The following is an 18,219-nucleotide window of genomic DNA, read 5'->3' as shown; positions in this document are numbered from 1 at the left end:
CAAACAATTGAGGGGTAACACAAGCAACTTAGACTAAACCAGGAACTTAGACTAAACCAGGTGGCATGAATATGAAAATACCAGCATATGACGTCAAACTTAAATTACTAGCATTAAGGCATATGGCAAAATTTTAATAATGCAGAAACTCTGGAAAGTAAGTGAATTGTGAACCTGTCACATGTATAAGCCCCTGTTGCCTGAAAATAATGGGATAGCCCGGAGACAGGTGAATGTAGTGATGAACATAGATAAGTGATTAATATAGCGAGGGCGAAGTTGACAAACCAACTTATATAGGGGAAATAATAGAGTAGAAAGGGTTGGGAATCGGAAAAGTATAAATATTGAAGAAAACCCCAACAAAAATTTGCATAGGTAACTAGTATCAGTATCAACAAGAACCTACAAGGACCATAACAGTGGACAATTCAAGCTAACAAGTGTATGAGAAGCCAACCAACAACCCGTAATTAGTTTAACTAAACCAAAGTAAACCTTTGTTAGCTGATTAGTCCAATGAGGGTTGTAGTTAATGTAAGTACAGTGAATGTATATACAAGTTAGTTTATATTTGTGAACTAAGTTGGGCTTGACATGACTGATCCAGTCAATAGCAACACTTAGCAATGTAGGGGGCCAAGACATATAATAGAAGTCAATATGTTCCAGTAAGGGGCCTTATACCGGAAGCTGAAGAAGGCATTGCTGTGAAGCTACGTTTTAATGAAATGCTGAATATGATAGTAGTGAAATTCACCTTGAAAGAATAAACATACAGTTAGTAAAAAACAATTAAATCAGCCGTGGCAGGCCCACCATGGCGACTTCTATGAGTATGAGGTAGGGCCAGCTCAACTTAAAGTTGACATGTTTTAGTATAATAATAATAATGTTACAATATGTCTGATAGGTGTGGCATCACAACTTATCTATATCCTAATTCACCTATTAGTGTAAAAACTTTAGACAGAAAGTCAGATAGCATGACAGAAAGTCAATATCCCGTTGGATATCTGAACGTACTAGCGCACATGCTCAATATTGAATTGTGTTATGATCGTATGCATACGGAGGAGCATCCAGTTGATGGCATGGTTCGACAATGTATTTCTAGTCTTTCCAGTCTCTCATTTATTTACACCTTAGAGGACATGAGTGCTGAGAATGTTGCATGGAAGTTGATGTTGCTCGAGCAACTCGTGCCTTCTCCAACATCAGCATTGTCCATATTGGTATGCATGAGCCTGAACAGTTCCACTTTACCGGTCATTGCTGGGAAAAGAATGTTGTGTCTGTGTAGCTCAGCCGTAATACGAGGAATGGTCCATGACCTGATGGAACCTGATTGGTGTCACCTTTTTGTGTAGGTGTAGTGGACCAGACTGGAGTACTGGGGATTGACATGTCATCACCTTCTTACAGGGATCTGAGACATACTGCAATATATTAATACTTAGCTTGGATCAGGATCATTTTACTGGCTGGCTAGCTAGTGCCAAGTGGCAAAGCAATTAACTAGGTAGGTGACAGGTGAGGTCCTGCTAGTTGCCAAGTGGCTTGAGAGGCTCTGTCTATGCTTTGGCGCAAGGGGATTCATGGCCACTGAACGTTGTGGCGGGGTGTTGGCCTCTCTGTGACATTTAAATCATGAGATAGATTGGGTGTGACAAGTGAGGCCCTCTCTATGCCACTGTGTGAGGCGGCTAACTATGTTTTGGCCCGTGGGGGGGTGTGTAATACCTCATGCATGGAGGATGGGTGTTGGTCTCGCAGGACCACTAACTCCAAGGCAGAGATGCCAAAAACTTAACATCTATTGGCCACCAGTAAAACCTACTCACTAAAAAGGTATATATTGCGGTGGAGCCATCTTGGCTAAAATCATATCTGAACTTGTATAAGAGTTTTGACAGTGTGGCCCAAGGCGTATCGTCTATCATAACTCATCTAATATTCCACATCGAAGGTAATACCTGTTTGTGGCATTATGATAATAAGATTGAGGAAATATTACCACTACATAACTGTAAAATAGTGATATCCATATACTAGGTGCCTATAAGTGTACTACCCAGAACCTAAAACAAGACATTATATTCTTAATCCAAAATCTATAAATGTTTTCAATGACATGCCCAAACGAGGTGCCGAATTAGCCTGTGGCAGGTTGCCCATTACAGGGCATATGAACACATGTTATAAAGTCATAGTGATGCTAGGAGTAGGAAATATGTCTATCCTGATTTGTATCCCAAATTTCAGGGTGGCTGTGTGGGCTGTGTTGGGATTAATGTGGGTTAAGGTAGGATGTGAATCGGAGAATGGTTGTGGAGTTTGTGTATGTAGCTAAGACATGTTGGTGATGAGATGGTAGAGAACCCAATAGTTACGAATAATCATCTAGTTTATGAAATGGTGAAAAGAACAGAAACTGTATATAAACACTTATAAAACTGAGCCCAATTAAACGAGTTGTTGGAAGACAGAATCAAAACGGGAACAAAGGCCTCTAGAATGCCACAGTGGCTGAACAGGCTAGAGGCCATGATGGATGTATATAATACATAGGAAAAGACAGGAGATATAAGACATACATTAAAAGACCTACACCTGGGGGGGGCGGAGCCAAGCTACTGATCGAGACGGACGCATGTCGGATGAGCTCCGACAATTACCGCCGCATTTTGGCAATATCTAACCCCTTACCTCCGCTGGCAAAACGGACCACGGGTGCTAACAGTGGTCATGGGCCGCAAGCTGAAGAAGCAAAAGCCCGATAAGCCCAAAGCGGGCATGAATATAGGAGATCTACTCCGGCAGGCCCACGGTTCAGGCAGGCCCAAGATGGCTGCCGAGATGGATGAGTACTCAGACTCCTCAGAGGACTCACTACTGGGGATGGGATCCGCCGTGGCCCCTCTCCCACCGCGGCCCCAGACGGCTCCAAAGACCACTGATTCAGCTCCGGTGACAAATGCCACCCTGAAGGAGCTACTACACAGCCTCCAGCTCACCCTGCAAGCCGACATGGCCTCACTCAGAGCAGACCTAACGGGCCTGGTAGGCCGCTTGGGGACGGTGGAGACGACAGCAGCTGAACATACCCAGACAATCACCACTCTCTCTGGTGCAGTCCAGACTCTCCAGGCACAACAAGCCACTTTGGAACAACGATTGGCTGTGATGGAAGACGGCAGGCGCCGAAACAACCTCAAGATACGTGGGGTCCCAGAGGCTATCCCAGACGCAGAACTCCCGCACCTGGTGAGAAGGCTGCTAGGATCGCTACTTACGCCCAAGCAGGCAAAAAGCGTTATGACTGACGGGATATTTCGCATACCAAAGCCTAAAAAAGCCCCCGAGACCGCATCCAGGGATCTGGTGGTCAGATTCAGCAACGGCAGGGAGAAAGCAGCGGTACAGGCAGCAACTAAAGGGAATTCGCCACTCTCCTTTGAAAACATGGCGCTCACGTTTTATTCAGATTTATCTGGGGACACTCTGAAATGGAGGAAGACTCTCCAGCCACTTACCTCACGGCTGCGCACCCATGCTATCCCATATCGCTGGAGACCACAGCGGCTACTCCACATCCTGAAAGGAGACTCCGTGCACGCGGTCAGAGACATTAAGGAAGCAGCGGCCATGCTGGAAACCATCGGCCTCCCACGAGATGCGCTAGCCCAATCTGGCTCGAGCTATACCGCCACCGCGCACATTTGGGACCCCTCTAGGGTTGCCCCGTTTGTCCCTCAGAGGGCTCGCTTGGATACCAATGCGGTGGTCACAACATGAGGCGAAGCAGGACTACCCAGGCTCCAAAGGGGCATCACCCACTAAGTACTTTATTTTTGTTTGTTTTTTGTTTTTGTTTTTTTGCTAACCCATGGTTTGGGGTTCATGTGACACTCCTCTTTAATAAGTTAAATATCAGCTAAAATGTACATAGTTCATGTTGGCTCCTCAAAGCCACAGCCAATATAGCCTCCCATAAGCTAGACTAATTGCAGGACAGTAATAGGTTTATGCAGCTGGATATCAATGTTCTAGTTATGTTTGTTTCTTAGACCTGTCTACTGTTTAGCCGTACCCCATACGTGACTAACTGTACATTGCTAGACAGAATGTATGCCATATCAGGTAGTTTCTTGGGGACAATGTTAGTCCTACTTTAATCACCCAGATGATACACATAGTTGACGGAGCGGGTATAATGTTCAAAGTATGCGACCTATCAAGCCGAGGTCGGACTGTAGCGAAAAATGAGAACAGGCTGATGTGATGCTGACCTATAGAATTTTTCTCAATATACTCGTTATGATAAACTAACTTACTCCTATGTCTTTCTATAAAAACAAAAAATGTGCACTGACATATCAATGTGCCTATATTGTTAACTTCATTGTTTACCTTTCACTCGCAAGTGCTGTTGTGGCATAGCGAGAATGCTTGTTACCCTCATGCACGTCAAAATAAAGAATTTAAAAAAAAAAAAAAAGACCTACACCTGGAATGCTTAGAAGGATGATAAATACTTATGCATACACAGCTGGCATAGAAGATTAGGGTGGAAAGCAACAGGAAATGCTAGAATAGGGGTATTTTTTATATACACCCCTATATATTATTAACCCTTAATAGGGAACACATGGGATGGGCGGCTGCATTGTAACAAGGCTGAGTGATACAAAAAATGGATACAAATGCAGAAAGATAAGTAATGCGCTCACTCCCATGCTCACTATGTCATAAATATATATTAATGACAGTTAGAATGAAATTACATATGTATTATATTAAATAAATTGTGTATATAATTTTTTTTAATAATTTTATTTATTTTATTAATTTATTATTGTAATTATAAGTATAAATATCTATACAAAATATGTATATTAAATATATATATATATATATATATATATATATATCTTATGTATATGTAACTTCATTCTAAGTGTATTTTAATATTCATATATGTATTTATATTAAAATACAAGTATGAAATTATATATATATATATATATATATAGTTGTAATTATTTTTTTTTAATTATCTTTTCACCTATTTCACTATTAGAGGGACTGCCTGACAGCCCTGGCAGTCCCTCTGCAGGCAGATCTGCAGGCAGCTATGTCTGCCATGTGATCGCTATTTGAGAGCAATCGCATAGCCTACAGGAACCTGATTTGGCATGGGAGTAGTGATGTCCCGAACAGTTCTCCGGGAACCGTTCGCCAGCGAACATAGCTGCGCGATGTTCGGTCCACCCCCCTATTCGTCATGGAGGTGGGAGGGTCTGGGAGGGAGGGTCTGCTGCTGATTGGCTAGAATGTGTCTGCTGACTGTGAGGTACAGGGTCAAAGTTTACTCAATGATGACGAATAGGGGGCGGACCGAACATTGCGCGTGTTCGCGACCGCGAACACGCTATGTTCGCTAGCGAAAGGTTCCCAGCGAACTGTTCGGGACATCACTACATGGGAGGACTGCCTGGGCTGTCAGGCAGTCTTTCTGAAGCGGAGCCCCTGGCAGTCAGCATAGAGAAAGCATAGAGAGCATAGAAGAAATAAAACATGTACAAAACATGACCTGTTTTTAGTGATGTCCGAATAGTTCCCAGCGAACACACTGCACACACTGCACACACACTGCATACACTATGCACACTCTACACACACTGCATACACACTGCATACACTATACACACACTGCACTAACTATGCACACACTGCACACACTATACACACACTGCACACACTATACACACACTGCACACACTATACACACACTGCATACACACTATAAACACACTGCATACACACTATATACACACTATACACACTGCACACACTATACACACACTGCATGCACACTATACACACACTGCACACACTATAAACACACACTGTACACACTATACACATACTGTACACACTGCATACACTATGCAAACACTATACACACACAATACACACACTGCATACACACTGCACACAATATACACACACTACACACACTGCATACACACTGCACACACTATACACACTGCACACACTATACACACTATACACACACTGCACACACTATACACACACTGCATACACTATGCACACACTGCACACTCTATACACACACTGCACACACTATACACACACTGCACACACTGCACACACACTGCATACACTATACACACTCTACACACACTGCACACGCACTGCATACACTATGCACACTCTATACACACTGCATACACACTGCATACACTATGCACACACTGCACACTCTATACACACACTATACACACACTATACACACTCTACACACACTGAATACACACTGCACACATTGCATACACTATACACACACTGCACACACTAGAAACACACTGCATACACCCTATACACACACTGCATACACACTATATACACACTATACACACTGCACACACTATACACACACTGCACACACTATACACACACTACACACAATATACACACACACTGTACACACTATACACACCCTGTACACACTATGCACACACTGTACACACTATGCACACACTATACACACACTGCACACACTACACACACTCTACACACACTGCACACACTATACACACACTATACACACACACACTATACACACACTGTACACACTATACACACACTGCATAAACATACATTTAAAAAAAATTGCAGTTGTTTTTTACATTTCAAAGTTGGGGAGGGGGGTGCCAAATAAAGGATCCGCCCCGGGTGCCAAATGCTCCAGGTACGCCCCTGTATAGAGGGGAGCCATGTTACTCTGTATATAGAGAGGAGCCATGTTTACACTGTATATAGAGGGAGCCATGTTTACACGGTATATAGAGGGAAGCCATGTTACTCTGTATAAAGAGAGAAGCCATGTTACTCTGTATATAGAGGGAGCCATGTTATTCTGTATATAGAGGGAGCCATGTTTACACGGTATATAGAGGGAAGCCATGTTACTCTGTATATAGAGGGAGCCATGTTTTTCTGTATATAGAGGGAGCCATGTTTACACGGTATATAGAGGGAAGCCATGTTACTCTGTATATAGAGGGAGCCATGTTTACACTGTATATAGAGGGAGCCATGTTATTCTGTATATAGAGAGGCAGTGGCGTACATACCAGGGTCGCAGGGGTCGCGGCTGCGACCGGGCCCGGCCCACCAGGGGGCCCGGCCGCCCCTGCGACCCGGTATGTAGCCACTGGGCCAGCTTCTTCTCCTGGGGGGCCCAGGAGCCGGCCACCTCCGGGCCCCCCGAGGCTGGCCCTGCTGTCACCCGGCTGGCTGGTCCTGCGGGCGCGCGAGGGAGCACTCTCCCGTGAGTGCTTCCTCTTCAGCTCCCTCGCGCACCGCACTGATACCGGAGCCGGAAGATGACGTCATCTTCCGGCGCCGGTATCAGTACGCGGCGCGCGAGGGAGCTGAAGAGGAAGCACTCAGGGGAGAGTGCTCCCTCGCGCGCCCGCCAGCCTGACTGCCCGCCGGGTGACCGGCCCCCCAGGAGCCCAGCAGCACCACTGGACCCCAGGGAATCCCCTCAGCACTCCAAAAGGTAAGGAGGCTGGGGGGATTAAATAAAAAAAAAAAACACGTTAGTGTGTGAGTGTGTGTTAGTGTGTGTGTGTGTGTAAGTGTGTAAGTGTGTAAGTGTGAGTGTTAGTGTGTGAGTGTGTGTGTTAGAGTGTTTGTGTCTGCTAGTGAGTGTCAGTGAGTGTGTTACTGTGTGTGTCTGTTACTGAGTGTGTGTGTGTGTCTGCTAGTGTCAGTGAGTGAGTGTGTGTCTGCTAGTGAGTGTCAGTGAGTGTGTTACTGTGTGTGTCTGTTACTGAGTGTGTTTGTGTGTGTGTGTGTGCTAGTGTCAGTGAGTGAGTGTGTGTGTGTCTGCTAGTGAGTGTCAGTGATTGTGTTACTGTGTGTGTCTGTTACTGAGTGTGTTTGTGTGTGTGTTAGTGAGTCTGTTTGATGTCTGTTAGTGAGTGTGTGTTTGTCAGTGAGAGTGTATGTTTTGTAAGTGTGTATGTATGTCTGTCGCTGAGTGTGTCTCTGTCAGTAAATGTGTGTGTCTGTTAGCTAGCGTGTATGCGTCTGTTCGTGAGAGTGTGTGTGTGTGTGTCTTCAGCACTTACCTTTCTCCAGCGCCGGACTCCCTTGGCGCAGGGGATCCCTCCGCCTCTCAGCTCCGAATACGTATTCAAACCGCCCATAGGAAAGCATTACTCAATGCTTTTCTATGGACGTTCAGTGTCTTAGAATCGCGGAAGCGCCTCTAGCGGCGTAGATCTGGGTGTCTGTAGTGGTCCTTTAAGTGTGTGTGCATCTGTATGCACTGGCGTACATACCGCGGTCGCAGGGTTCGCAGCCCTGCAACCCCTGCGACCAGGTGCCCGCCGCAATGTGTTGCGGCCCCGGTCCGCCAGAGTAAGCGCGGGGGGTTGGGGGGGCCCACGGATCAATTTTCGCACCGGGGCCCCATGGGTCATGTGTACGCCACTGTAGAGAGGAGCCATGTTTACACTGTATATAGAGGGGAGCCATGTTACTCTGTATTTAGAGAGGAGCCATGTTTACACTGTATATGGAGGGAAGCCATGTTACTCTGTATATAGAGAGGAGCCATGTTTACACTGTATATAGAGGGAGCCATGTTTACTCTTTATATAGAGGGAGCCATGTTACTATCTGAGGTGGTTAACTATGATTGGCCCTGGAATGTTTGTTAGTCTGGCCTGCATGGTTGTATGGCATGAATAAAAGTAGCATGTTTCAACTATATTAGTAGTTAGACTAGTTTGCACTAAAACATGTGCAAATGGGGAGTTTGCGGTTGTGCAAATGGACTGTTTGCGGTTGTTTGCGGTGCATTAATCGGGGAGTTTGGTCTGTCACTGTGAAGCGGGCGTAACCCTTACACTACCTGATCGATACAACATCATACCTGATGTTTTAAAGCACGTTATTCCAAACAATTTAGGAATGTTAGGTGATTTCTGCCCTTTATGGATTAAAACCAGACTCTGCATCAACTGTGTAATTTTCCATGGGAGTTTTGCCATGGATCTCCCTCCGGCATGCCACAGTCAAGGTGTTAGTCCCCTTGAAACAACTTTTCCATCACTTTTGTGGCCAGAAACAGTCCCTGTGGGTTTTAAAATTCGCCTGCCCATTGAAGTCTATGGCGGTTCGCACGGTTCGCCGGTTCGCGAACGTTTGCAGAAGTTCCCGTTCGCCGTTCGCGAACCGAAAATTTCGTGTTCGCGACATCACTACCTGTTTTCTTTGCCCTCGATTTTCTTATGTATAAAGCTTTGCACATTTATACATGTGTGATTTTATCCATCTATTCTGTTTTGTATCAAAATGTTGTCTTTCTGACAACTTAATATGCACTTCCACATGAACACTACATAGTATACTGATTTTAGAGGTTAGAAAAAGTCTGTATGTCTGTGTATATGTATACACACAAAGATACAGAGAAAAAGATATGTATTATTTTACATTAGAGGATACACATAAAAGCAAGTGAGAATTCTTGAAAGAATATTGATTTACATTCACTGGTATCTACGAGCAATGCCATATTTCCAGTAAACTAATCAAGCTCCTGTTCTCCCTCTAGCTACATTCATGAAGTTACCTGGGATGTAAATCCAGCCTTGCAGGATACCCATACAGTATTATTTAACTCTGTAACTAAAGGATTAAAGGTGGAGCAGAAAAGGATAACTGTTTCAAAACTATTGTGCTGATTAAAGATACATATATTTTGCTGAAGTCATTTAGGTTCATCATTACTGACCTTTAAGACAAATCTCTCCTCGGGTAGTGGCAGATTGCTTTGATGGTCTTTGCATAACAAGATGTTACTCTGTAATCAGCAGGTGATTGACACATTCCTTTCTTTGTTATTTTAAATAACCAGTGATTTTACAACAATTAGCTAAACCTTCAGGTCTTCAAGCTTATTATTGTTGTATTAATGTGTGCTCATTTATCATTTTAACATTTGTCCAGATTTATGCACTGCTAATGTTTTAAAATAAGGCCTCTCGGTTTGTTTCATAACTTCTATGAAGATTATAAGGTGCTACATTCACATTCTAGCACTTTTCCCCTGACAAATTGATCTCTAGGAGGAAATATGAGTTTATGTTTTGTAAATAAACAGGAATATCGACTTTCTATTTCTTCCCCATTGTGTACACGAATTTAAGGGGTCCTATGGGGATACCATTTGTCTCAGGAAATGATAATCTGACCCAGAATGTAAGCATCTATCTACATGAGATTCTCCAAACATCAGTTATTAATGTATACCTTCTTATGAAGATTATGATATTAAGCACTAAGCACAATTAGTTTCGATATCCCTTTTCACCCACCACAGCCTGTTTTTCCCCTATACCCACTAGAACCCCTGTGACCCCCCCCATGAACCCACAAAACCCCCATCAGTCACCTGCACCCACAAAAGCCAATATGCCTCACTTCAGGCCCTATGCCCATTTGCATCTACTAAAGACCCTATCTCTTCCTGCACCCACTACCGCCCCTATCCCCCTATACACACTACAGCCCCTAGGCCCTCTCTTCACCGACTACAGTCATTATAACTCCTGAACACACTACATCCCCTTACCCCACTGCACACACTACATCCCTTGTGCACATACTGAAGCCCCAACCCCCACACACACAAATCAGTCCCCTAACCCCCCACACACTGCAACCCCTAGCCCTCCCACTGCAGCCACTATCCTCCACTCACACAAACTGCAATTTCTATATTCCCCATCACACAGTAGAGTCCTCCTTTCTGTTAACAATAGAGGCTAGAGCAGAGTTATACTTTAGTCTCTATCTACATACAGACATCAACACAGGCAGGCTTATTCATTCACATACTACACTGCAAACAGTCCAATCCAAACACTCAAACTCACAAGGAGCCTCATTGTATGCACTCAATCCCACAATCAACATCCCCACACATGCAATACCACACGCAGTCTCCCTACACACACATCACAAGCAGCATTCACACACATCCAATACTGTATACAGCCTCCTTAAACACACACAATTATTACAATTACTTATATAGCACCAAAGAGACAAGACAAACTACTAATTTTAACACAACAGATTTGACATACAGGAACACAATATCGCAAGCAGCATTCCACGCATGCAACCACACAAGTGGCCTCAAAAAACGTGTTCGGGGGCTAGTTGTAGGGTTGCACCTGTGGGGATGCCGTTTGTGATGTCACAAACACAGAGGAAACATACCATTAATTTTGCTTTATTTTGTTATTTTAATTGGGTAGTGGGGAGGAGGGATTAAGAATGCCAGCAAGGGCTACTCCATTAGCAGTGCTCTATTAAAACACAGTTTTGGTTGAATTAAACCCTTAAAAGTAGTATCCAACCTTCCTTGCACCGGGTGGGGTTGTTCTGCCCTTACTATTAAGAAGAATTAGAAAGAAAAGACCAAGGCAATTGATAAAAAAAAAAGAAGCAAGAGCTTTTTTATTCAGAGATTTAAAATGAATACATATCACCATTAATGTCTGTAAATAGCGCATTTTATTTGACAATCCCCTATTTCAACACAAGGTTTTCTATAAAGATTTTAAGATAAAGGAAAGAGTTTTGTTTTTAACCCCTTAATGACGAGTGGCAGACCTCAGGGGAAACCCTTAACGACGAGTGACGGACCTTGTCCGTCACGCGGTAAAATTAACCCCAGATCACCGCAATCATGGCGTTCACGGGGTTAATGGTGCTCCGGTCTGCCTCTGTATTGGAGGCAGATCGGGAGCACCCGATCGGGCTGCCCCAGCAGCAGTGCTCGCTCTGACAGCCTCTCAGAGCGAGCACATGTGCTCCTTATACTTACCTTCCGCCTCCCTGCACTTCCAGGTTCTGTGTGAAGTGCAGGGAGACGGATCAGTGCTGATCTGCTTCCCTGTTTAAAAAAAAATAAAGTTTCATTCAAATCCCACCCCCCTTTACCCATTTTAATAAAAAAATTAACCCTTCCCTGTCAATTGATTACTGACTACAGTGATCAATTGGCAAGGATTGCATTTTACTATGATCTGATTTTTTTTAACCCCTGAGGGTTAATTCCTTTTTTTTAACCCTCAGGGGTTACAGTTATTTTATTAATTAATTTAAGTATTTTAAAATTATATATTTAGCTAGCTGGGTAGGGTGGAAGTTAGTGGGGAATTGGGGGATTTGGTGTTAGCCTAACTAGGGGTTAACCTTAAAAAAAGTTTAAAAATAAGCTTTAAAAAGTTAAAAATTAAGTTAAAAAAAGTTTTAATAACATTTAAGTAAAAAATAAAAAAACACCCCCTTTACCCAGTCCAAATAAAAATCAACCCCTTCCCTGACAGTCATCACTGCCTACAGTGATCAAAATACAGATCACAGTATTATACTGTGATTTAATTTTTTTTAACCCCTGACGATTAACTTTTATTAATTTTTTAACCCTCATGGGTTCATTGATTGATTTAAATAACTAATTTAAATATTGTATAATTAAAAATTTTGCTAGCTGGGGTGGGTGGGAGTTATGGGGAATTTACTGTTAGTGCTGCTTACTGCTAGTTAGGGGTTAACGGTAAAAAAAAAAAGCTTAGAAAAATGTTAAATCTGTAAAAAAAAATTTAAGAAAGTTTAGGAAAGTTTAAAAAAAATAATAAGCAAAACAAAAGTTTAAAAAATAGTTTTAAAAAGTAAAAAAAGTTTTAAAAAGTTTTAAAAACATTTAAAAACGCTCATTACCACTACATCTGGAACAAACTAGAGAAAAAATGATCCCACGCTAAGGTTCAAAATATGCCTTTTGAATTACCCCAGGGTGTATTCTTTAAAAAAATAGTATGTGTTTTTGGGGAAGTTTCAATAACCAACCATCTAAACTACTCCAAATTGGAACATGGACACAGCGTAAAACTTCAAAGTTAGAAAAAAACTGAATGGCTGCGTCTCAAATGTGCCCCTTCAACATCCACATATACCTGGCAAAGGTACATACGGGGGTATTGCTGTACTCAGACCACATAGCTGAGCAACATATGAAATATTATACAGTCGTAGCACACATAAGGTTTGCAAAATATACTGTGCAAACTCACTTTGTGTGTCAAAAAGGCAGAAAAAACGCTTATTACCACTACACCTGGTACAAGCTAGCTGAAAAATGATCCCATGCTAAGGTTCAAAATATGCCTTTTGAAATACCCTGGGATGTCTTCTTTAAGAAAGGCCTTTGTGGGGTAGTTTGAATTTAAAACCTGCGAAGATGCTTCGAAATTGCACATAGGCCCAGCGTCAAAATTCAAAGTTCGGTAAAAACTGATATTGCTTGGTCTCCTATATGGCACTGTAGCTTCACGAAATAGTGCCAAAGACATTCATTGGGGGTGTCTTTTTACTCAGAAGACTTAGCTGAGCATAATTTGGGGGTTTTGAACTTAGTGGCATATATGAAATATACAAAATGCCCAGCAAAAAAAACACATACTTTGGCATATATTGGTGAAAGAATGGGGGCATGCTAAGGCACACTATGCACCTTATGAGATACCCTGGAGTGTCTACTTTTACAAATGGTAGGCCTTTGTGGTTTTTTTTTTTGAACAGTCAAACTGTTATAATACCCCAAATGGAAGCGTAGGCTCATTAAATCCGTCTCTCAAAATTCTACTGTGAATACTGAAAAGGACAGGTCTCCTATATGGCACTGTAGCTTCACGAAATAGTGCCAAAGACATACAATGGTGGTGTTCTTTTACTCAGAAGACTTAGCTGAGCATAATTTAGGGGGTTTGAACTTAGTGGCACATATGAAGTATACAAAATGCCCAGCAGAAATGCAATCCGTATGTAAAAAATGCACAAAATTATTTTTTACCACATACTTTGGCATATATTGGTGAAAAATGGGGGCATGTTAAGGCACAATATGCACCTTATAATATACCCTGGAATGTCTACTTTTACAAATGGTAGGCCTTTGTGGTTTTTTTTTGAACAGTCAAACTGTTATAATACCCCAAATGGAAGCATAGGCTCATTAAATCCGTCTCTCAAAATTCGACTGTGAATACTGAAAAGGACAGGTCTCCTATATGGCACTGTAGCTTCACGAAATAGTGCCAAATGCATACAATGGGGGTGTCCTTTTATTCAGCAGATGTAACTGAACACAAAATAAAACTTTGTACAGAAATAGCACACACCAACTTTACACAATACACATGAGAAGCTCTTTGTTATAAGTTTGTGTGCCAAAACCCCCAAAAAACACAATTTTACTCCAATATTTAGCAGAGGTTGGCGGTGAAATGGCTACGTAGAAAGTGTCAAAACAACCTTAGGTAAATAGCCTGTGGTGTCTACTTTATATAAATATATACTTTTGTGTGGCAATTGTGTTTTCTTTTATGGCTATTAAGCTTACAAGACAAACATACCAAATTCTAAAATCGCTCCACATTAAAAGTTTATTTTACTCCTTGTGCTTTGTGACCTGCAACTACCAAAAAAAACTTAAAATCCCAGACACATTGTATATTCTGTAAATCAGAACAACTAAATTAATTCATTTTTAATTACTTTCCTTAACCTGCACTAATATATATATATATGTTACATCAAATTAAAGCCCTTTCTGCCCTTTAATAAACGGTATATAATATGCGTCGGTGCAATAAATTAGTAAAATGCAAATTGCAGTTGAACGCAAACAGCAAAAAATGCTGCTGTCATTAAGTGAAAGACATGCTAAGTACAATAATACATTCAAACAAAGGTCTATTGGATTTGATAATATTAAGACATTACCATATATCTTAGTGGGTGGTATTTATAAAATGGCCTCCTTAAAGACACAGGGAAAAGAAGAGATAAAGATCCTAAGCAGGATAAGGGGGTTTCTTAATTTTTCTCTCCACAAACTAATACAGAATCTCAAAATGAATCTCTAACATAAACTTCACTATCAGAGGAATCAATAATGAATGAGAGAATAAACTATTTAAGTAACATGCAAGACTTTATTAAAATCAGCCTTGAAAAACAAATGGAGGTGTTTAAGCTGGAGATCCAAAATAGTGCATTTTAATTAAAACAACAAATAGAACATCTGGAATCAAAAATAGAAAACAAAAATAAAATCGAAGAAAAGTATGAGCAAATGGAATTCCAGCATAAGATGGTTGTGGATGTGCAGAAGATGGAAATGGAGTTAAAGGCTATAGAACAGAAAAATCAATGCCTGGGAAGATAGATTCAGAAGGAAGAAATATTTTTAAAGCATTTTCCAGAAAGTGTTGACATTTGTATTGGAATTTTATGACGTCTTCGATACGTTTCCCAGAGACATTATTGTATGTCTAATTGCTTTCACACAAAAACAACAAGTTTTGAGTGCAAGCAGAGAGATGGCGATAACAGAAGAGAAATTCAAAAACATATCTATTTACTCAGACTTGCATGAGAAAATAGAGGAAGAATTTTGCCTCTCAAAATAAGTTTGCCTGAGCCGTCAGCTCCTCCGGAGGTGAGCTAATAAACCGCAAATAGAAGAGCCTTGGCTGACTTACCTGAACCAAAATAGTGTCTCCAGATTGCCCTGAGCTACCATGTCTCAGCGGGCTCCCAAAAAAGCAAAAATGTGGCCGGTAGCGCTGCAAATCTCCTCCCTAACGCCACTGCAAAACCACTTCCAAAATGGTGCCAGCGGCCCTGATTCACCCGCAGCCCACTCAGACCGAAGTGATAACACCTCCATATCGACAGGGAACACCACTCCCGCCTCGGAAAATGCTCTCCACAGAATGCTGCAGGAATTACAACATACCCTTCAGGCTGGATTTGCCAAAATAGCCTGGGATGTCCGCGCGGACATTAAAGCAATAGGTGAGCGTACCAAACACACTGGGTATTCCCTGGGTGGCCGCCATTCGAAATACGAACACGTGGCGGCTGCCATCTATCCATACAAAAGCACCAGACGTGTTTGGTCGTCGAGTGTCTGGAACCCAAATCGGACACTCGACCACGCAATCACCGCAGAGACCTCCATACTCAACCCCACTCATGGAAAATCAAGAGAACAGAATGAATTCGGTGAAAAGAATCATACAAATGAGGGGAATTATACGAACCCAGGCGGTCGGTGAAATTAAGACCTCCATAAAACCTTCGAACCCCTTAACCGATAAATTATGGGTTGTTGTGGGGTACATCTAAGAATTGGGGAAAAATGTGTTCTATAACTTCTATGTAATTAGGTTATCTCTTAGGCTAAGGGAAGGAAAATGTATACTGTATCCAGCCCTGGATTGACTGATGCCTTATTCTTTGTGGGTGTCTCCTCTGCATGGGAGAAATGAATAAAAGCTGAGTGTGGGATTAAAAGATGAGTTCTGCTCCTGATACTGAGTGTCGTCCAGGGTGATGGGAGATTTGTGGATTTCTTTATATACTACTTATGCGGTTCTTCTGATGATATCCTGCTTGTTCCTGAGTAACTATTTGAATATCAGTGGAGGAAAGTCTATGTTTATACATATGTCTATCAGTGGAGGAAAGTCTATGTCTATACTTCTCTTCCATTTCTGCACCCCTCCCCCCTCCCTCTCCTTGCTCATCAGACTGGGTTGTACAGGCAAACGCTTCAAAACACCCGCTGGACATACCAGATGGCAGTGAAACAACACTCAGCGGGACACATGATCATACCATTGGTACATAAATATATATTTACCTATAATGGTGAATTCTGGGAATTAGACCCCCCCGTGTGGGTCTTACCCGACTCAACCCCTACTGACACGTGTTCAATGAGATACCCCGGACACTCAGTGAGTGTGTCGAAAACCCCACTGACTCGGAACAGTGCTAGATGGCCCAATCCACCAACTTCATTATAAACCAAGGATGATGGACATTAGCATCCAAAGGTGATGTACACAATGACACAGACCACACTAAAATACTGTTCCCATGGCTCTATATATAATCTCACTAAACATGAAAGGACTGAATTCCCCACATAAATGGAGATTGGCCCTCACAGAAGCTAAAACGATAAAGGCTACAGTAGCTTTCTTCCAAGAAACACATTTCTTAAACTCTAACATGCCTAAATTCTCCTCTAAACAGTTTCCCATAGGATATCATGTGTTATACCAAAAAGAAAAGAGGGGTATCGATACTGTTTAAGAAAGATGTACCCTTTTCGCTACACAAAAAAATCGAGGAAAAGGAAGGCCGCTTCCTCCTAGTTCAATGCATCATCAACAATAGTGATGTCGCGAACACGAAATTTTCGGTTCGCGAACGGCGAACGGGAACTTCCGAAAACGTTCGCGAACCGGCGAACCGGGCGAACCGGGCGAACCGGGCGAACCGGGCGAACTGCCATTGACTTCAATGTGCAGGCAAATTTTAAAAGTGATGGAAAAGTTGTTTCAAGGGGACTAACACCTTGACTGTTGCATGCCGGAGGGGGATCCATGGCAAAACTCCCATGGAAAATTACACAGTTGATGCAGAGTCTGGTTTTAATCCATAAAGGGCAGAAATCACTTAACATTCCTAAATCACAATGGATATGGACTGACACCTGACATATGACATATTGACACCTTGACATATGGATTGACACCTTGACATATGGATTTGTTATGGTACTTTTTCAGTAAACCAAAATGTTTAAATGTCTATCTGTTCCTGTCCAAATTAAAGAGAATTGAATTGCGTATATACGCTGAAGTAATTCAGTCTGACACACGGAGTTCAGGTTAAAATAACTTCGAGGAAATTTATTGGCAAGTGCAGCAAGAGCGGGCGCGCAGGCCCTTTTAAGAGGCATTTTCGTCATCATTGATTATCAAGATATCAGTGAATAAACATCATTAATTGGATTAATTGTTAAGTGTCTGGATTAGTATCCACCTATCAATATAATTAATTGGCTCAAAAACTAAGTGGTTAGCTTCGTGTCCACCCACCAAGAGGTGGTATTGTTTTGGACACGGGTGGGGACAAGGGGGTCTTGAGCGTCATTTTACACGGTCGGTGATGTCAGGTCTCGTGGTTAGGTGCAAGGTCTCTTATGAATAGAACATTTCATTACTACTGTGTTCT

This window comes from Pelobates fuscus, chromosome 8, assembly GCF_036172605.1.
Source record: "Pelobates fuscus isolate aPelFus1 chromosome 8, aPelFus1.pri, whole genome shotgun sequence".
NCBI lineage: Eukaryota > Metazoa > Chordata > Amphibia > Anura > Pelobatidae > Pelobates > Pelobates fuscus.
This window is presented reverse-complemented; position numbering follows the sequence as displayed.